Below are 18,462 nucleotides of genomic sequence, written 5' to 3'. Positions count from 1 at the left end.
AATAAAAATATAGTATTGTTATCAATCAATTCTTGAATCTTACTTCTCAAGGAATAACACTTTTCAGTGTCATGATTGGGTTGACGATGGTATTGGCAAATGACTTTGGAATCAAAGGAAGGTGGCACAGGATTAGTTGTATCAATTTGTTTAATAGGGGTAATCTTCAACACATTCCTTTGTATCAATTGCATCATAATACTATGCAAAGATTCATTAAGAGGAGTGAATCCTTTTCTAAAATGTTTGGATAAAGGAGTCACACCTGTTGTGGCTGCTACTTGAACATTGTTGTTGTCATTGAATTTGATGAATCCCTTATTTGGTTTGAACTTCACAAAAGGTTGTTGAGCACTTTCACTTTTATCACTCGATGCCATTGAAGATGATTGTTCCCATTGACTCACGGTAAGCTGATAATTGTGAAGTATTGGGCACAACTATACAAAGGATGTAAACTTAGAAAAGAGAAGTTTATCCCTTATATCTTTTTGCAAATTAAAAATAAAAATTATTTGAATATCTTCATTAGGCACATGAAAATAAATTTGAGAGTACAAATCCTTATATCTATTGTTTTAGGGGTAAAATTAATCATAATTAATTAGATTTATACTAGCGAATCACAAACTCTAATCTAATTAAAACCAACTCCTAAATGACAATGAAATACATCAAATCAATTGAATATCAAAATACCATAATGTAACTCCCTCAATTGATCCAAATAAGCTTACATTGCTCTTCTCCAAATTGTGTGATAGGTGGCTCTCAAGTGTTGCACTGGGATTCCTGCATATGATAGACACGATTATTTTGAAGATAGTGATTCTAGATTGAAATTGAGAAATGAGGTTGAATTTATAGATTTTTGAGATAGATTGGGTGAGATTTGGAACTAAAGTGTTGATTGATATTTCATTGATTTTGATTGACCAGTTAAATAGATTGATTGGTCTGTTAACTTATTTGATTGATAGATGTTAACAAGATTGATTGGATAGTTAACTCAATTGATTGACTAGTGAACTGAATTGATTAGGGAGATGATTGATTTGATTGATTAGTCAAAAAAGGTGACTGAGAGTGAAAGGGGAGATTGAAATTCAGATTTGGTGAAATGTGAATTTGAGAAAATGAAATGAGTTGAAATTCGAATTTGGGAAATTGGAGGAATAAGTTAATTAATTAAATAATTTAAATGAAATTATTCAATCATTAGAAATAGAGTTAATTAAATAATAAAGATTATTTAATTAAGGGAATTAATCTTAATTAATTAAATAATCAATATTTAATTAATATTTGAGAAATGGGTTTAATGATGAATTGAGTAAAAGATAGAAATTGAATGATTAGTAATGTGAAAGGTGATGATTAAATTAGTTCAGAAGAATAAGAATAATTAGATTAATTAAATAATTAAAGAATTATTTAACTAATAGGATGAATAATTAGTACATGATGAATGAAACATTTTTAGGTGTCTACATTTGCCCCTCTTTGAGACAATGTCGAAATGATGTTGTTTCAAAGAAAACAAAAAGTTTATGCCCCAATATGCCCCAATGAAGCTTAGGGTATAATGCCCCCTTGAGAGATTGTTTGTGCATTAAAGACATGAATTATCTCTCAAAAGAAAAAGAATGTTAGATGAGAGATGGAAGAATAGTTTTTTTGATGACATGAACATGTTTAATTAGAGAAAAGAAATGGTTGGAGTGATTTGTAGATTGATTGAATGATAAGATTGTTAGGATTGATTTGATTGATAGGATTGATAGGATTGATTTCAATTTTGGTTTTAGGAAGGAAACATCCTGTATAAGACAAAGGATCAAAATGTCGGGTTTCAGGAAGGATACATCACGTATAAGACAAAGATAGATGATCACAACGTCTGGTTTTAGGAAGGACACATCCTATATAAGACAAATGCTTGAAGAAATTTGGATGAATGATGAGGAAATTATGAAAGTGGAGAATGATTGATTGATAGATAGAATAGTTGATGTGAGGAAATGAAAGAATTATAGATAAAAATATTGGAATTAAATGATGAAAGAGACCATGTTAGGTGAATGAAATGATCAGAAAGAATAATAAGGTTAATCCATGAAAAGATACTTGATAAAAGAATGATCTTGATTGATACAATCAGCATGATGAGATTAATGATTGATACATGCACTTTTGTGCCTTTATTCATAGCACAATATATATTCATCAATGAGCCTTATTATGTAATAATGGAGCTGCGTACATCGGGGTATAAGGAACCAAGATGTAAAGATACATCATTGTAAAGAACAAACATGTAGTAGAAAAGGAGTGAACCCTCCATTCTGGGAATAGCGTCAGGGGTCGAGGTATGTGTGGTAGTCACCAGCATAGATATCCCTAACTTTTATTTTGGCATAGGATACCTTCTGAATGAACGTACCAATCACAAACACCCACTAGAACTATTGTCCCAAACATTCATTGGTTCACACCACAAACAACAAACAAAGAAAAGGACCATGCCTCTCATAGCTCCTTTAGTCACTTTTGGACATCCTTGAGCAACATAGAAACATGATCTTCGCCAATTGATGAAAGATAAAAACTAAATTAGACAAAACTCAGCAGCTATACTGATTGTGCCTTTTCTTTGATTGTTTGATATGATGGTTGATAATGTCTAATCTCATAAAGTTTGGACCCTGTTTAAGAATGATTTGTTTGGTTTCGAGTGTATCCATCTCTATTTAAAACAAGATACTGATCACTTGATATGGATAGTGATGTGATTGATAAGATAGTTTGATCAGTTTGGTTGCAGATTTTGATAAGATAGTTTTATCCTTTGCAAACTTTGTGTGAAGTGTTTGTTGGATATCTGCTAGGGTGTTTATTTCTTGTAAGACAATTTATTGCAAGTTTTTTATGTTTTTAGATTTTTTGATGTTTTTGGATTTTTGGATCATTTTGAATGTTTTTGGTTGATTTTTTCAGGATCGTATTTGGATGTTTTCTGATGTTTAAGTTTTTTGTGTTTTCTGAATGTTTTTGGTACTTTTTTTAGGATCATATTTGAATGTTTTTGATATTTTATGTTTTTTATGTTTAGGTTTTTTGCTTGTTTTTCGATTTGTTTGGATGCTTTTTTTACAATTTTTAGGGCTTTTACATGACATTATCTGATTTTTAGGTTTTTTTAGGACTTTATCTGATTTTTAGGATTTTTTCATGACATTATCTAATTTTTAGGATTTTTTCATGACATTATATGATTTTAAGGATTTTTTCAGGACTTTATCTAATTTTTAGGATTTTTTCATGACATTATATGATTTTTAGGATTTCTTTAGCTATGCCCCTAGTATGTAGATCTATGATGACATCATGATCTATAACATGCACATGGAGGCAATGAATTTTTGGGATGACCTATGTTAATTCAGTATGCAAGATGATGATGTATTTCATATTCGAACAAGGATGATTGCATGTGTCTTTTATTATGAAATGCACTAATTGAATTAAAGGTGTGAAACATTTCAGAGATAGGAGTTCAATTCGTTCTCAGAAGAAATTAGACCATCCAAATTAACACACTATGTAACCAAGATTTATAAACAGAGACGCAGAAAAATTCCCCACCGATTCTTGAGACTTTGATCTTCTTTTTCCCTTGTGTGTGTAATTAAATTTATTCCAACTCTTATAACAATTAGAGACCCTTAGAATCCCATGTGACTAGCTACTCAAGTTATTTTGACTTCAAAAGCATCTTGGATAGAGCCTCGTTGCTAGTTAGACATCTATAGCCCCAACGAGGTTATACATTGTAATCTCTCAAATATTGCTCCATTTTAAGTAGGCATCCATAGCCCTGATGGAGATACTTGCATGTTACCTTATTCAAGCTTTCATTGCACTTGTATGTATGATATTTCAGTTTAATATCATTGCTATTTTGCCTTGATATTTTCATATGGATTTTGGCATAGAATGTTTTTCTTGTATTTTCTTGCCTTGATTTGTAAGTAATGAAACCTACTTGGGTATGACGGTTACAACAGTGCTGAAGCAAAATATTGGATTTTTCACTAGCCACATGACCAACTAGGTATTTGTAATGAATTAGAGAATTTGATTAATGTGTAGGATATATAGCATGATAAACTTATAAGGCACTAAGAGTGGGGGTGAATCAATGCAAGCAAAAACAATAACACAAATCTAATCACCACTTTTAACAACTTGAAACTTAACAAGCATGCAAGAAAAATGATCACATAAGCTAACACCCAATAAAACATGCACCACATGACACAATATTTTTCACGTGGAAACCCAAATGGGAAAAACCATGGTGGGAATTAGTACCCACAATATTTACACTCTTTTGGAATGTGTCATGTTAAGAGCCTAGCCCGGTTAAGAGCAGACCTTGTTAGGAGTCACTCGATCAAGGGATTTACAACTTAAACCTGTTAGGAACTTTACCTTATTAGGAGTAACCTCAATGGAGGATTTAAACTCAAATTAATGAGCTGCCTGGTTAAGGGATTTACACATTCAGGCCTATTAAGACCTACCTGGCTAAGGGATTTAGACTATTGCAACTGTTAGGAAACAACAGGTAGTTGATCTGCTATTAGAACCTCTATGCCTAATAAGATCCACTTTAGTTTTGCTTCAAAAACTAACTAGACATCAATACAGAGCTTCACCTTTCACCGCACAATCAAACTCTTATTCTAGATCCTTCATTTGATACATCATCACATAATATTCATCCTTTTATAAACAGCTCTGCTAAGTCGACAAACAACCATGGAACAATTTCCTAGGTACATTATATCTAGTCAATCTTTCTCAGCACGTTTTACTTATGTCAGCTACAAACAAAAATAAAACATTAAGTCTACCAATTTACCGATCTAAGTGTCTCTTCTCTATTGGTTAGCTGTTCTTCTTGATTGATTTCTCAATACATCATAACTCGCTCCAAACGTTGAGTTTGTTGATGCGGTTTCGGTCATAGACTCTTGCCAATGTCATGAACATACCCTCCAAACCGCAACACTTAACTCTTCACCGATCGTCCATACCGGTCACTTGATCATAGCATTGTCCTTGTTTACCAATTTGTTGTCATGTTTGTCAGTTCACTATTTAATTGTTTCCTCTACTCGTTAGGCTTTACCAGTTGGTTTAAATGACTCATATGAATGACAAAACATGGTTTCCATCAATGACAACACAATACAAGTCATTAATTACAACTCAAACATCATCATCAAGCCAACAATCCCCCCCTTTGGCATTGATGGCAACACTTAGGAAAATTTTTGTCTAAGTGTCAAATTACAAAAATTATGTCTCATGACTCAAATATATAACATGACTCCCCCTTAGCAATTGCATGCTATTAAAAAAATTTGACTCATACTACTACTTCCCCTTTGACAATAGTGACAAAGGTAAGAAAATACATGAAAAGATAAATGCAATATACATCAAAATTTGAATTACCAAATATATAGGAGTTCAAAATGCTTTACAATGTCATCTTATGAAATACATCTGCAAAACTAGACTTCAAAAGTGTCAAATCATTGTGCATGGTCTCCAAAAGTGTCCCTGTGATCTTGGTATCTATTTGGATCTGAGATGCAAGTTCCTCCATGGCATCAAGTGTGCTCATCTTTGGTGTAACCAAAATTGCTTGAGTCTCCTTGTAGCCTCTCTGCAAAATCTCTATCTTAGTGACTAATAATGTTTGCAACTCCTGTAGTGAGGTTGTCATTTTCACCTATTCAACCTTATAAGCCTTAAGCCTCTGTTGTAATGCAATTAACAATCTACCAAAATTTATTGCTGAATCATTTAAGGGATTAAATGATTCACTCAAAATTTTAGCTCATGTTGAGCTTCTTGCCTCTTCTTCTCAAGATCATCTTAAAATAATAAAAAGTTTGCAACAGTGGAAAGGATTTTACCTCCGATCTGTAAATATTCCTTTATTAGGTCCATGTTGACAGTAAGACCTGCCCTATCTCTATCAATGTCCTTCATCAATTGTTCAATTATTCTCTTCTCATATTCCTTTTCCACATTCTTAATTGCAGCTTCCTCCAAGATTTTCATTTGATCTCCTATTGTTGTGACCAGTTTCTCCAGTTTGTCAATAGGATTAGGAAGACTGTCTATATCAGTCTTTGGTAATATACTGGATAGAATATCAATAGCATTTTGAATAGTTTGTGTTTCTTTTCTTTGAACCTTCATAATCTTCTCTTGTGCCTTAGATTGCATGGCAGATGCAATCTCTATCAACTCAGTTGGACTCAACATGTCCATGTTAATCGGTCCTTGTATAGATACAGTATCATCCTCCTCATCATCATCAACAATTTTCTTTGATGTAAGTTACCAAGGATTCACTTTTTGTTCTTGCTCTTCCTTCTATTTTTCTTCCTCCTTTTGATTCTTTGCATCCATTTCTTTCTCTTCAGCTTTCTCCTCTTCCTTCTCCTTGTCCTTCACTGGTGGGTAGTAATTTGCACATCTTCTATTTGTGTGATCACCGGTGGCTCTTTGGCTTTTGTCTTGTCTAGTTGCTCAGTGGGCTGTACATTTTCTATTTGATCATTCACCAGTTGCTCTATCATTTCTTCATCTATCTTTTTTGCTTTTGTTCTCTTTTCACCTATACCAGTTGAAGTAGCTCCCGGTAATACATTCTCTTCATCGGGATTAATGATTGGATCTTGCTTAGCGTTTGTGTCAGCAAAATCAATCTCATCCAAAATAATGTCATTAATATTCAAATTGTGAGGTAAATCTTCTCCCTTTAATCTCTCTGCTTCCTCATCTTCTTTAGGAATAATTCCTAAAAACTTCTTCAAAATTTGCTCAGTTTCAGCATGTATAGACTAAGATTAACCAATTAACAATCTTGTCAACATTTTCTATGTAAGAAATAATTCCCTTGACTTAGAAATAATTTCTTGAATATCTTCCCTAGAGGTTTCCGGTTGTAGATGCATCAATACAAATTCAATCAATTCTTTGTCCTGCTTTATAGCAGTTTTCCATCTTGCCTCCAATTTATTGTACAAATAATTTGGTATTTTCCCTTGCAATTCAATCAGAGCTTTACTAAACTTATTCATTAACAAAACTACTACATCTTCAATTTGCCTTTGCTCATCGTCACTAAAATTGTTATAAAGTTTCTTTACATCACTCAAAATACCATACTTTCTTATTTTCTCCAAAATCCTTTCAAGTAAAGTGAGTTTACTTACCGGTGGTTTAACATATTTCACAGTAGCAGATCCAACCACTCTGGATTTCTTCCCACTACCTCTTAATTCTTTCTTTTGACCTTCAGAATTTGTATCTTCTTCCTCAACAGTTTCAAGTTTTTTTTGTGCTTGTTGTTTCTTTCTCTTCATGTACACTTCTTTCACCTTGGGTGCTTCAAGCTTAGCTTCCATAGGCTTTCTTCTAATCTGGATCTTAGGAGTAGGAGGGGACTTCTCCTTCACCATTGTACTCCTTGTTTTTTTACCAGTTCTATTACCAGTTGAGGCACTAGAGGATTCAACCTTCCTTGCTTCAAAATTAGCTCTAGCCTCTGCAATTGCCTCTTTAGTAAAACCTTGTTCAACAACAAATTGTTCCACCTCTTTTCTTAACTTCTCTGCACTAACTAGTTTGGCCAACTCAGAATGTACCTCAATAGATTTCTCCTTAAAGGTTCCAAACCTCGTTGCATTAGAATCTACCGGTTGTTCTAAGAGATGATCAACATAAGCAATCAGTAAATCAAATTCAAATTCATAACCCATGGGCATCACCCATGATATCCTAGGTTCTACTGCCTCCATCTGACAAGTGTCAGTATCAGCCATAAAACAAATAGAGTCCTCGTACCTTTTCACCACTGGTGTCAGTATCCTTTCTCTGTCATGCATTTTCTTCTGGAAATCCTTAAAGTATTCCCAGATAACCATTGTAAACTCATTACCAAGCATCTTGATACTATTCTTGATCTGCAGGGATGCTAGTGTATCATCAGACCATTGTAATTCACCTATACTAGGAAAGAAGTTTTGAAAATAGAAAAACAAACCACTGATCAACTGACCATAGTTGAATCTCTGTCACTTGTCCTTCTTGATAGATTCAAGATTCAACACCAATTCAGCTCTCAAATCTTCTGCAAGATCAAAGTCAGCATTGTCCTTCAACATCTGATAAGCTATATGGATAGCAGCTCTAGAAATGCTATTCAATCTACTCGAGTGGTAAACCCTATAATTGATGACCATAGATGCAAATTTTACTTCTGGATCATCAATATTATTTACATTTATTGTAGGACCATCCCATTTAGAGTTGATCAATCGAATCACTTCATCCTTCGAGATTGATCTTAAAATGGGAACTTCACTCGTTGCCCACAATCCAGTGATTGCATGAATAGCTTCCTTTGTAATATTATATGAGCGATCCAACCACATGAAATTATCATGTATCCTTCTCAAAATATATCTAATAAGATCTTCTTTGAATTCATCGAGAAAGTTCACGGCATGGTAAAAACCTTTATCGTAACCCTTATGAATTGATCTTTCAACAATCCTTGATTATCACACAATTTCCGATATTGATCCTTAATAGAAAATATCCCCAAATCCTCCAATTTTTAGTGAATGTAAGGTTTTGTATCTTCAACATGCAAAACACCATAGGGTACGTTGGATAGGGCTCCATCAGGATCGGTTTCTGTTGACTTTTGTGGATGCCTCTTAAACTCTAGTTGAGACCTTATAGATACATCAACAATACGGTGTATCCATTGCAAAAACTCAAACATAGATTGGATCTTTAGATAAATACCTTTCAACTTCTTAGCAGCTAGGGTTTCTTGTCTGAACACTCTTTCACTGATTCACTTCTTTCCAAATGTTCACAATCAGCTATCAAATTTCACTAAGGCAATAGTCAAATGCTCTTCTCTGCCTTATTCACTCTGAAAATGTGCTCTCAAGAATGAAAGGTGAGAAATAAAACTCTAAAAACACCTTTTATTTGCCTTTGCAAACTGCATTAAATGCAATACCAGTTGAACTTACCCTAATCACCATTCAACCCTAAAACTTGTTACATGTTCATAACACATCCAACTTACCATTTTCAACTCAAAATAATTACTCAACATCAAATTACATCTAAATATGCAGATTTGACTTACTATGCACCATATAGGGGTTTTGGAAATGGATCTGAAAATAAGCTCCCCCTAAGCTTTATAATAGCTTAGTTCACTGGTGAGGGATTCTCCACACTAGGTGAAGAATTGGCATCTTCTGATGGTTTCTCCTCACTCTTCTTTCTCCAGATCTTGTTCATCTTAGCCCTGGTCTCTTCCACATCAAACTTCTTCTTCCCTTTCTGGTTACCAAACTGATTAACCAATTGGTTCATTCTTGCTCTGCAAAACTTTGCAAGGTATCCCAGTTTGTGACAATGAAAACATGTCATTCCAAATGCTCTCCAAGGACCAGCATTGCCTCTACCAATTCTTCTCTGGAATTTCATAGCAACATGTCCATAATTATGACAAATAGAACAAGTCACATTCTATCTATACTCCATTTCATAAGGACTAGACCGGTTCATATAGGGTCTCTGCCAAGTAGGGTTTCTCTGGTCATTGAAAGATCTTTGCCATACACCATTAAGTATCTGATTCATGAAAGATCTTTGATTGTTCATACGAGACCTACACTCAACACCTATATACCCATATTTGTTGCAAGTGTATCAATAACCATTAAAATTTCTAGGCTTGTGACCCTTATAAGCATTAGACCTATAACCATTAAAAGAACTAGATTTGCTTCTACAAACATTAGCAGTATGACCTACCTTTTGACAAATGAAGCATACTAGTTTTTAGGGTTTCTTATCGGTGTTTTTATTTGTCTTAGGTATAGATTTCCCTTCATGCATGATGTCTTTGGTACTGGAAGGCTCTCCTTGCTCAAAGGTTGTGTATCCCAAGCCATGTGTATCTCCATTCTGCCTTTATGATTGAATCTACTCATCAAGCATGGTAGATCTCTTGTTGTATTTAGCCAATATCTCATTAGCATCAACCAACTCCTTCGTAATATCTCCATTCTTTTTTATAAGACTTTCTCTAAGAGACATAGCCATGTCTAGATCAGCCTGTATTTCTTCTTTTTCTTCATTTTCCTCATGAAGATGTGCATGCAAGTCACTAATCTCTCGGTTCAGCTTAGAGATCTCGTGATTCTTCTCTCTGATTTTGTCTTTATAAGCCCTCCTGGCTTCCAACTCTTGACTCATCCTGATGGTAAGGGCTTCCAGCTCTCTCCTCATATTTTACTTATCATCATTCATTTTTTCCACCTTATTAGCCAATGCATCAATGTTAGCTTCTTCAGATGAATTGTGTTCACTAAGATCATACAACTACCTAGCTAGCTCTCTCCTTTTAGCCAATTAAGCTTTATACTTGACCCTCAATTCACCTAGGCCTTATTCATATTTTGCAAGTCAGTTAGAAAGCTCCCCATAGGATCCTTCCCAAGTGATTAAGCCTTAAGGGAACTGGGCTTTGATACCAATTGATAAACTTATAAGGCACTGAGAGGGGGGGCGAATCAATGCAAGCAAAAATAATAACACAAATCTGATCACCATTTTTGACAACTTGAAACTTAACAAGCATGCAAGGAAAATAATCACATAACCTAATTGTTGGCATAACTGATGGTGTTGGCACAACCGGTTCATTAGTCAGTATTATCATTGATGTCTAACACTTACTGATAAATAAGGCCAATCTCATAGGCAAGGAGGTGTGGTAAACCTCAAATGCTTTACTCATGACTGCAAATGGTATGAAGGATTCAGTGCTTCCCTAATATGTATTATTGACACAATTAAGCAATGTTTTGGTCGAAGACTAATCGGTTGAAGGATAAATAGAGCAGTTGACCGGTTAGTCAAGCATCTGATAGATGTTGAGTTTAGTTTCTTAAACTGGCAGTTGAAATGATGATGCGGTCACAGGAGGTGAATCAGATTGCAATTTAGTAGTCTTGTGTATGACCAGAACACTTTGGACAAACAGGTGATCAGTCTTCTTGATTATCAATAACCAGTGGCAAAAGATGAAGAGTTACACTGGTGATACAGGTTGAAAGATGTTATCCGCGAACAATCTCAGAGCAGTGACTGGTAATTTGAATGCGATGACCAAAGGTGAGTCAGTCAGGGTGAGATATCATCAAACAAACTGCTAGTGAAGTTTGCATCAGTTAACAACCAGTTAAGGCGAGATTTGTGTGTATTTTTTGGTTTGTAGTAAAAGGGCAAGACACGACCCAAAAGTTGCTAAAATTATGAGTTGCGGTGGCAAATAAGGATGAATTTCTAGTGAGAATGATGGAGAGTGCACAAAGAAAGTGCGAGAAGATTTGAATTTCAAATTTACCAAGTTTTGGGTTTGAACTCATTTAGGAAACAACAATTATGTGTTGGCAAAACATGGTATAAAGCTTTTCGGCGAAAACCCAAAAAGTTTGATCGTAAAATTGCTAAGTGCAATTTTGAAGAGAGGCGATCTAGCAAGGTGAGAAGACTACACAACTGCTAAGTGAATAACAATTTGGTGAAGAGAGTGTGTTTTCTAGTGTGAAGAGTAGAGAAAGAATGCAGAGCACAAATAGAGTGCAGATTTTGTGAGTTTCTACTCACACCGTAGTTTTCTCCCATTTGGGTTTTCATGTCATAAACCTTGTTGTTAATGTGTGATTGATTTTATGTTTGCATGTTTCTTATTAATGTTTCCTATATTGATAAGTGTTAAGTTTGAGTAGAAACTTTGATTAAGGTTAAATCTGGTAAAATCGGTATAGTTTTGATTCAACCCTCACCTCTCAGCACCGATGGGGACCAATACTAACACCCAATAAAACATGCACCACATGACAATATTTTTCATGTGGAAACCCAAATGGGAAAAACCATGGTGGGAATTAGTACCCACAAGATTTGCACTCTTTCGGAATGCACCCTGTTAAGAGCCTAGCTTTGTTAGGAGCTTTACAATAATACTTGGTTAAGAGAAGACCCTGTTAGGAGTCACTCAGACAAGGGATTTACAACTTATCCCTCTTAGGAGCTTTACCCTGTTAGGAGTAACCTCAATGTAGGATTTAAACTCAAATTAATGAGTTGCCCAGTTAAGGGATTTACACATTCAGGCCTGTTAGGACCTACCTGGCTAAGGGATTTAGACTATTGCAACTATTAGGAAACAATAGGTAGTTGATCTGCATATATAACCTTTGCGCCTGATAAGATCCACTTTAGTTTTGCTTCAAAAACTAACTAGACATCAATACAGAGCTTCACCTTTCACCGCACAATCAAACTCTCATTCTAGATCCTTCATCTGATACATCATCATACAATATTCATCCTTTTATAAATAGCTTTTCTAAGTCAACAAACAACCATGGAACAATTTCCTAGGTACATTGTATCTAGTCAATCTTTCTCAACACACTTTACTTATGTCGGCCACAAACAAAAATAAAATATTAAGTCTATCGGTTTACCGATCTAAATGTCTTTGCTCTACCAGTTAATTGTTCTTCTTGATTGATTGCTCAGTACATCATAACTCACTCCAAAATTTGAATCTGTTGATGTGGTTCCAGTCATAGACTCCCACCAATGTCATGAACATACATTCCAAACCGCAACACCTCAGTCTTCACCGATCGTCTATACTGGTCGCTTGATCCTAGCATTGTCCTTGTTTATCGGTTTGATGTCTTGTTTGTCGATTCATTGTTTAACTGTTTCCTCTATTGGTTACGATTTACCGGTTGGTCTAAATAACTCATATGACTGACAAAACATGGTTTCCATCAATGACAACACAATACAAGTCATCAATTACAACTCAAACATCATCATCGAGCCAACATAGCAATTGATATATTTTGGGTAATAAGACTCAATAGTGAAACCTCTACACAACCATGGATAAAGCTCAATCACAAGGTGACATTGAAGATGAATTACCTAATGCTTCCTAAAAAATTCATGTACTAGTATCTATGAAATGAGACCACCTTCTCTCTTTTCAGTGCAGACAAGTTAACGACTCAAACAATCTCTTTGTTTTATTCATGCAACTATATGCACAAGCAGAGAAAATATGCTATAAAGATTGCAGATGCGATGCATTTAGGAAAGAAACTATATGAGATGCAATGCTTTAAAGAAAATGATATGAAAATGCATAAAGTAAAGACTAAATTAACCCAACCCTTAGATGTAATATATTTTAAGGTGTATGGTGTTCATAGGATCTAGGAGTGGATCTCCCTCCATTGTTGCTAGATTATAAGTGCCATTTCCAACCACTCATGTTATTACAAAAGGACCTAACCAGTTAGGCTCAAGTTTTCCTAGTTTTTCGTGTTCCTCTAAGTTCCTTTGGTTTTCCTTAAGGATGATATCCCCTACTTTGAAGCAACATGGTCTTACTCTTTTGTTATAGCTTCATCTCATTTTGTTTTCGTATACTTGTAAAAAAATTGTTGGGAAAATGATGTCTCAACCTTGCATTTACATGAGTTTACTATTTAGAGTAGGTTTTCATCTAAGCAAGGGAAAATGATGTCTCAACCTTGCATTTACATGAGTTTACTATTTATAGTAAGTTTTCATTTGAGCACAAAATGGTGCAAAATTATCCCTGAAGCTTCTGATTAGCTAGATAAGTATTCCAGTAAACTTACGTCACGAGATCACATCTAGTTTTGAAGATATTAAAGTTTTTCTTTTGGAGGGGTCCAATGAAAGGTTTTAATTTGATTTTGAGGACTTTAGAGGCCACAAAATGCCTTTAAAAGTGGTCTTAAGCAGCATAGCATCTTGCGAGGCATTAGAGAACTTTGCGAGCTTTCTGATGCTTCAAATAGTTTATCAATGGGACAGACAATTCTCAAGTTATGGCCTCCAAAAGTTTGTACTCCTGAAAGAGTAAATATAAAATACACTGGACAGATAAATGAGCTATAAAAGGGAGGGACACATCATAGGGCATCTAGAAGGGAGATAATGTCAGCTAAACCTTATGGGTGGGTTTAGCCCATGGTTTTATAATACCGTTTGATGGTTTCCTATATTGTATCTCCTATATATGAGGTGCATGAGATAGAGATTGTGTGTAAAAGTCTTATGGCTATTGAGTTACCTCTGAATCTTTGATTAGTGGTACTCCTATGAAAAGCTTGTTGTGCAAGAATATTGTAATATGTTTTGGTTGCTGAATAATATATTGGGCGGCTTTTGGAGTGTGGGGATTTTCATCCAAAAGGGTTTTCCCCACATAAATCATTGTGTTATGGTTTAAATGATATTATATCTATTTCTATTTTCTGCAATTGTTGTGACGATCTATAAAAGTTTTTGCAATACCCTCCTCTCAAGGTTAGTGTAGGAAGTTGTTCCACTACTTAACTTCCTTACAAGTGGTATGAGAGCATGATCACCTTCGGTGTCAATTGTGGGTTGTTGGGTTTTTTGAACTAATCCAGATTTAATTGGGAGCTGCAGAAGACACTTTTTGATCTTGTTGCAAGAATTTTCAAATGGCAAGTTCATCAGGGAAAATAGAGGTGGATTAATTTAATGAAACAAATTTTGAGATGTGGAAGGTGAAGATCAAAGATCTACTAATAGATCAAGATATATGGGATGTTGTTGTTGCGAATGTCCAAAGGCCCTCAGATCCTACTGCAATGGTTCAATATGATGTTATGGACCAAAAAGCCAAGGGTCTAATCAAACTGTGCCTACCAGACTCTGTTCTCATCAATGTCCACAAAGAAAACTCTACAAAGAAGCTATGGACTAAGCTTGGAGAAATGTATCAAGCAAAATCTTTATTAAATTAGATTTTCTTGAGGAAGAAATTGTATTTCCTTGAAGATGGAAGAGGGTGGACGAATTGCAGACCACTTGGAAGCATTCAATATTTTGGTGGCTCAATTAGTATATGTTGGTGTTAAGATGAACGAAGAGCCAAATCTTTCTTTGTTCTTTGCCTGATTTATGGGATTCTCTTGTTACGGCTATCGGTAGTACTTTTGTTGTTTTGAAGTCTAAAGATGTGGTGAGTGCCCTACTTGGTGAAGAGATGAGGAGGAAGGTATCCCTCAGTTCAAAAGAAGCCCTAACTATTCATGGAAGACCTAAGGAAAAAGTCAAGAAGAATGAGAAGTGCGATAAGTCTAAATCTAGAGTGAGATAGAAATCTCTTGGAAAGTCCAAAGTCATTTGCTAGAATTGTGGTAAAACAGGTCACATTCATAAGGACTGCAAGGAAGAAAAGAAGAAGAAAAAGAAAAAGTTTGATTCTGATTCTAAGTCTGAGAAGGAAGATGGTGATGCATTCATTGCAGCTTTGGTGACTCATGTAGGTATTGATGCCTGGTTAATTGAATCAGGTGCATTTTTTCATATGACTTCTAATAGAGATTGGTTTTTTGAATATAAAAAATTTAATGGAGGTAAGGTGTACTTGGGTGATGATTCACATTTAAACATTGTTGGTTGAGGTAAAGTTAAAATCCGGTTTTCTTATGGAAGAATAAAAAGGATTAATGGTGTGTTTCATATTCCTAGATTAAAACAAAATTCGTTATCTGTGAGAAAATTGATAGATGCGGGTGTGCATGTAGTTTTTTCTGAAGAATGATGTAAGATGATTAAGGGTGCTATGGTGATTGCTAGAGGTGTCAAGTTCGACACTTTGTATAAGCTAGAGGCATACACTATTGAGTGTAATAGCACTTCTCTAAAAAGTAAATTGGTGGATACTTCATCAGAAGATTTAAGGGTTTCACCTTGAGCAGATGGAAATGTCTTTTGGGTACCTAAGGGTGCTCTTTCTACTGATGCAAAGTTACCTATAGAGAAGACTATGTTATGGCATCAGAGACGGCCACATTGGAGAAAACAGTCTAAGGACCTTGAAAAATAAAAACCTTTTTGAAGGTTTGAATGATTGTAATCTTGACTTTGATTTCTATGAGCATTGCATTTATGGAAAACAAAATTGCGTTCAATTTTACTTGAGTTGTCATAAAACTTGTGGTGTTTTGGATCTTATTCATTATGATGTGTTTGGTACTGCAAATGTTCCTTCGATTTGAAAATCCATATATTAAATTTCATTTATTGATGATTTTAGTAGAAGGACATGGGTATATTTTCTAAAGAGTAAATCTGAAGTTTTCAGTCAATTTAAAGAATTTAAAGCAATGGTTGAGTTCCAGACTAGAAATAAAATTAAATGTTTGATGACTGATAATGGCGGTGAATTTTTCTCTAATGATTTTGATAGATTCTATAAATATTGTGGCATTAACAGTCAAAAGACAACTCCGTATTCTCCACAACAAAATGGAATTGCAAAAAGAATGAGCAGGACACTGATGGAGAAGGCTAGGAATATGCTAAGTGGTACTAGTCTAGAACAAAAATTTGGGGCTGAAGCTATTGCTACTGCTTGCTAACTGATTAACAAATCTCCTACATCAGCTCTTGTTGATAAAACACCTATGGAAGTATGGTCGGGTCACAAGCCTTCATTAAGACATCTTAGAGTTTTTGGTTGCGAGGCATATGCACATGTGCCAAAAGAGAAGTGGACAAAGTTGGAGAACAAGGTTGTGAAATGTATCTTCATCAGGTATGGTTATGGTGTGAAAGGATACAAACTTTGGGACCCTGTTGCACAAAAGGTAATTCATAGTAGAAGTGTTATTTTTAGAGAAATTAAGTCTCCTTCTGTTGCATTGCAGCCAGAACAAAATAAAAAGGAAGATGTGATTCAATTTCCTTCTACACCTGAAAGAGTTGAATCAAGACCCCTAGATAGGCAAGAAGTTGAGGAGAGATCGTCTAGCTCTGAATCTGATGAGGGAACAACCCAAGAAACAGAAAAACACAACAATTGAGAAACAAAAGAGAAATTTTATTATTATTTCCAACCAACATGCACTACATGCATTACAATTTCAGAGGATTAAAACCTCACAGGCTGCCACATATGCAACTTAAAGATTCTATAAAATACCCTTCCCACAATACAATCTCCCAACTCTAAGCTCTCGAAAACTCAACTCCAAAAACTCCCCTATTTTCCTCAAAGATGAGTCTTAAATAGACTTTCTTTCCTTAGGAGCTAATATTACATTTGCAATGGAAACTTGGCGGAATAACTAGTGCCAGAAAAAGAAACTACAAAATTTCACTGACGCCAAATTCAAAAATTGGAAACTTTCCAAAAAATAATTGTTCAACTTTCGGCAATCATAAATTTTGATCTAACTGTCAAATTTTCAATGATAATACCTTTTTGGAAAGCGCTTGAAAAGATGATGTGGTGCAAAGTAGGGCCTAAAGGCCAACTACTTTGGATTTCCCACCAATTTCTGGGTTCATCTAGAGCCTCTAAGGGATTCAAACTAGACTAAGAATAAATTGCAAAAATAAGAAAGTGAAAACCCAGAAACTACAATAAAAAATAAAAATCTTTTTGGGTGATGCAGGATTGCCCTTACACCACCGGATGCTCCTGCATCAGAATCTTCAGAAGAGGAGGAAGAACCTCCAACTCGGCTTGTTCGAAGGTCTACGAGACATAGAAAATCACCTGAAAGGTATTCACCTGATTATTGGAGATGTATTTTTTCTTTGAATACTAATGTGGATGAACCTAAATCTGTAGAAGAGGCATTAGGTATGAATGATGCAGAATCCTGGAAGATTGTTATGGAAGAAGAAATGGTAGCTTTTAAAAATAATGATACATGGGATCTTGTACCATTTCTTGAAGGACGGAAACCTGTTGGTTGCAAATGTGTGTTCAAGAAAATGATTGGTTTAGATGGAAGCATTGAGAAGTATAAAGAAAGGTTGGGTGCAAAAGGCTACCTTCAAGTTGAGGGTGTTGATTATGGTGAGATATTTTCTCTTGTTGCCAAAATGACATCCATTAGATTTTTGCTTTCTATTGATGTTGCTTATGATTTAGAGGTTGAGCAAATGGATGTGAAAACTACTTTCCTTCATGGTGATTTGGAGGAGGATATTTATATGACACAACCGGAGCACTATGTGGTGAAAGGTAAAAGTAATTTGGTCTATAAATAAAAGATCTTTGTATGGCCTCAAACAGAGCCTTAGGATGTGGTACCACAAATTTGATACATATGTGTTAAGTTTGGGATTTGAACGTTCTAAATCAAATCACTATTTAATTATAAATCTGATGGTGATCATTTCCTATACATTGCATTGTATGTTGATGATATGTTATTCATTGGTAAAGGG

The sequence above is a fragment of the Cryptomeria japonica genome, chromosome 7 (genome assembly GCF_030272615.1).
Source record: "Cryptomeria japonica chromosome 7, Sugi_1.0, whole genome shotgun sequence".
Lineage (NCBI taxonomy): Eukaryota > Viridiplantae > Streptophyta > Pinopsida > Cupressales > Cupressaceae > Cryptomeria > Cryptomeria japonica.
Note: the sequence above shows the minus strand (reverse complement) of the source record.